We start from the raw sequence: 5,071 nt of genomic DNA, 5'->3' as shown, positions 1-5,071 counted from the left end.
CATACAGTGTAAGAAGAGTTGCAAACGAGGACGAATTGGTTCCAAAACTGAAGTTTGTGTTTAACAAAATAATAACAAATAGGTAAAATCCTCAGTGGCGACTGGCATCAATGTGTAAAAGGACAATAAACCAACAAGGGTGATCTTTTTAGAGAGCAAATTCAGAATTCGTCTCTAAACCAAGATCTAACGCCTGTGGTACTACAGCCTGAGCATGCCCTCGCCACTGAATGACACAATATCTATGTAAGTGGTGGTGCATTGCTGCACTGCATGGTATGTACGGTATACGTCGCATAAAAACGCAAGTGACTCACTGCACTCGTAGTACTCCACTGTACCGACACGCCCACATAAAGCTTCAACCAATAGGATACTCAGGATACTCATAGCGACCGCCCATTTCTTTTATCTCTTTTGTTCATCGTAGCAGCCAATCAAAATCCTTTTTTTCGGACAAGTACAAAAGTACTTATGACCGATATTTATTTATTTATTATTTATTTGAATACATGTATCCCTGTTGAATTGAACATATTAAACGAATAAAAATCTCAATTATACAATATTACACGACGCTTTGTTTCACGAAGACTTCGATGACGAATAATTTCAAGCAGATATCCATTTCATTTGTAATTAAATTGACTCATATAAAAATAAATCCCCAAGTATGACCTTAGTAGTTTAATAGTAAGCACGGGTTTACAGTCGCACCCATTACATCGTTAGGACCTACGTATGTATAGTTTAACGCATATCCTTCAATTTTCATGAGTCATTCTGATCAGCATCATACACAGACAATTACACATAGTGAATCAAACTTCATGAAGTCTCTTTATGTCTTTGTTATGTTCATGTTGATAATATTCCATTTATCCTGCAATCATATTCAACTATAGTGGCATTGATCGTTTTTTATTCAAAATCAATGGCGATTATGCACTTATACATTAAATTTATGTCATTGGATTAACTGATGCATAGATTTCTTTTTTTTACACTAACAAGTATGTTGTCATTAATCAATTCGAAAGAGAATGTACCTTTCCTTTATAATGGGCCTATGTAATTTATTTGTTCTATTGTCTTTCATTTTCATCCCAAAAATATTATGTTTACAAAAGATCAAAAGCAACATTTAATTCAGTCAATAGCAGTAATTCAAGACCCCACCCATCGTATGATTTTCAGTGAATTCAATTCCGTTTCTCAGCCATCAGTGATTTCTTAGTTTGAAATAGCACCAATTACACATCTGCAAAACCGTTAAAAGGGATTGTTTTGAGATACGAGGTCAAATCGGGAAGCTCAAAGAACTAATCTACAAGTTAATCGGAACTAATCGGAGCTATTCGGAGATAATCGGATTCAAGTGGGATAAGCTACATTTCCGTTTTAATGAATTAAATATACGGGTACTACAGTTTTGTCGGTGGCGGCCTAAGAATAGATTTGTTTTCATGTCATCGAAAAGACCCATTTTAGATGTTTTGTCAGGGCGAAGATTGTTGATCGTTTTGTTGTTCTATTTTTGCATTTCGTTTGTTTGAGGATTACTTTTTAACGTATCCCTTGAGACCAAAATTAAAATAGGATGAGGATGTTTGTTTACGTACAATTCGAGTGAAATCTGGCTGTAAGTATCGTTTTGCAGTAACCATTCAAAGCTACTGTTACAGTATAGAGTATTGAGGAAAATACAATACAATTTTGAATATTACACTGGGGAAAGAAGGCCTAAACTATTGGCTGTAATTACCAAATAAGTAAGGGTTATTATGTAACAGGGATATGTCTATCTCATTTTCTATTCTTACTCAATTATTTATTTATTCAGAAGCAAAACGAACTTGACTTTCTTTAAAAATGTGGGAACATTATCGTGGTTATCATTAAATAAGAGCCAATCAGAGTAAATTACTGGAAGTATACCATAAACACGTTCGCAAACCGGACTTTAAAAAATCGACATCAGGCATTATTTATCACCTTTAGAAATATGTGAGCATCACAATGACGTATGACGTTATCCGATATTTTTGATTTATATGGGATATTCAATTTCAATAGGGATCCTAAGTTAACCATGAACTTGTTTTTTTATAATTTATAAATTCTTTGTGATCGTGTTCACAGTGACAGGGTTGAAAACAGGACCGGAATTTTTGTTATTTTTCATGATACATGGATGAAACATCAAAAAACATTGCATGGGTTATATCAATTGTATTACTATTCATCAACTATTATTCCCTGTCTATAATCATCACATTATGGATGTTATCTCTAAATACGCAAGGAGGCTACTAAGCGAAGAGTATGTATGGAGAGAAAGAAGGGCATACAAAGCTTCGCTCTCCGAGAGCGCTGTTAAATCAAATGAATGAGGGCGCTAAACCAAAAATAAATCTGAGAGATGCAACGCACATCTCCATCGTGAGGGGAGAGGCTACAGCATGTTCCTTGTAAAACTACCGACATTCAGGGGCAAATCCAGGGTTTTGCAAAAGAGGGGGCATAACATTCCTAACATTTTCTGACAAATCTTCCCCCTACCCCCTCCACCTCCCCCCTCCCCCTCCCTCTCCCAGAAAAAAAGAAGTACACAAAAAAAAGATCTTCCGGATTTTCGATAACTTTTTAGTCCAAAAATTTCAAAGAAGCTCACCCCTCCCCCTCCCCGATCCTATGAGGGACCACATTACCAAATTTATTCTTTTTTAATTGTAAAAAAATGTTTATTTCTTCATAATCGACTGAATTAAAAATGAACGCTATTAGTACATACTAGTTTGAAATATTACATTTCAAGTTTTTTAAGTTGGATTTGACTATCTGTTCTGTTTAAATTGAAATAGACAGCTCGGTCCTTTATAACGATAACAAGTATCAATTTATTTATAAATAATCTAGTCGAATGTCAGTTGACATTTTTGGGAAATTAATACCGTCAATTTTGTTTCGGGGCGAAATAATTGTTATCTGATTTGTCCTTTTAAAACAAGGTCATTTCAATTTCATTTCTATTTCTACATAGACGCTGTGGTACCTATAGTAGGCCTATGTAGCATTACACTTCCTAAGAGCTAGACTCCTAACCTTTCTCAGTACGTATGTATAAATACCTGGACGAAATTTCTTCAGACTCTTCTGACAACCGATGGTTATCTCTAAACCGGAATTTCCTTCGAAAACCTGGATTAGGGACGATATATTCTGAGCTTCATTAATTACCTGTGTTTCCTAATTAAGATTTTAGCGTAAGAATCATGTCGAGTTGAATTAGCGATTAAAAGACCGCACCCCGTTGAAACCATCACGTGAAGAAAATGTCATAGACAAGGGTGCAGATCCCCAGACGAAGATACTACATGTAGTGAACTAGTAGTCTAGTACTATCATTCTCGCTCTCTCTCACTCTCTCTCTCTCTCCCCCTCTCTCTTATATATATATAGGCCTAAATATATATTCGCCCTCTCTCGCTCCCTCTTTATCTGTTTCTTTCCTTTTCTCTGTTCCCCCTCTCCCTTCCGTTTACCCTCACCAGATCTACTTTTTAAAGTATTTGTCCCATCTATTTTCAAAATTGCACTCCCTTTCCCTCTCTCCATTGGTTTCCCTCCTTTTCTTTCTTTCTTTCTTTTTTTTTCTTCATTCGTTAATTCATTCATTAATTATTATTTGTTCTTTCTTCGTAATCCCATTTCTGCCTCTCTCTCTCTCTCTCTCTCTCTCTCTGTTAAAAAATCACCCCCCCCCCCCCACATACTCCCCGCCGCGGCCCCTTCTCTCTGTGTCTCTCTTTCTATCTCCCCCCCCCCCCTCTCTCTCTCTCTCTCTCTCTATCTCTCTCTCTCTCTTTCTCTCGTGTATGACGGATGCTCTTGTCTCCCATTCTGTAAATTTGTTGTTCTCTCTCTCTCTCTCTCTCTCTCTCTCTCTCTCTCTCTCTCTCTCTCTCTATATATATATATATATATATATATATCTGTACCCCTCTCCTCTCACCATTTACTCTCCTTCCCGCTTTTCAATCTGTCTATCATTTTGTTTTTCCCCTCTCTATTTATTTCTCGTATAATGATGTCCCTTTCTCTTTCCTATGTAGTCTCCCTTTCTGAATAAACTGAAGTGTTTGTTTTGAAGAAATAATTACCTGAAAGAGAGCATGCATGAAATCAAAAGAAGAAGAGAGGAAAATACCGGAAACAGAACTGTGATACCAACGAATGAACCTATCAAAGAATTATATAATAGTAACAAAGGATTAAAAATAGAAAGGAAATGAGCGAATAAAGACATTTGCCAAACAAACGGCATAATACGCTAGCTTGTGAATGAGTACACAGACAAAATAGATAATCGGATTTACACTGGATGCATTTGGCCTCCGCCCACTACCCCCACCCCCTCCCTGCCCCTCTTAACCCGTTTCTGAAATTAATACAAGTCTTGTTACACAGAAGTACATTTTTTTTCTCTCCAACCTCTTCATACACGATGCCTCTATGGTGCTTTAAAAAAAAATCATCGTCATGAAAGGTAAAGTCGGAGATTAATAATAGTTTGAACAAAACTTGAAAACGAGCAAAATGGGCTAAATGAAAATTGTATGAAAGTCGCCTTTAATATCGTGGAGACGAAAATGCACATAATTTGTGTTGGGTATGATATGTTGTTTTGAAAGTGAGGAATGTACGAAGGCTGGCTCACAGCTGAAGTTTTGAATATTTTTTGAAGATATCTGGTTTTGGACAAAGTGATGTTTGTTTTAGATTGATTTTAAGCTATCATACATCGCTTGGAGCGTTTCACTAGCACCACGCCGCTTACGATTCCCTACAGGGAGCCGAGACCTCATTACCGGGTCACGGGCCCGGGGGCTACCACCGACTCACGTCTCACCGAATCTTCAAAGAAAATAATGTAAATTTGGTCATGCCACTTGCTATAAACGACATCAAAATATGTGATGTTGTCCTTCCGTAACTTGTAACACTTTGAATGCGAAAAACAACTGCTTTTTTTTTTAAACCTAGCACCACCACAACGAAGTTGACTAGT

The sequence above is a fragment of the Strongylocentrotus purpuratus genome, unplaced genomic scaffold, assembly GCF_000002235.5.
Source record: "Strongylocentrotus purpuratus isolate Spur 01 unplaced genomic scaffold, Spur_5.0 spur5_scaffold_8, whole genome shotgun sequence".
Classification (NCBI taxonomy): Eukaryota; Metazoa; Echinodermata; class Echinoidea; order Camarodonta; family Strongylocentrotidae; genus Strongylocentrotus; species Strongylocentrotus purpuratus.
Note: the sequence above shows the minus strand (reverse complement) of the source record.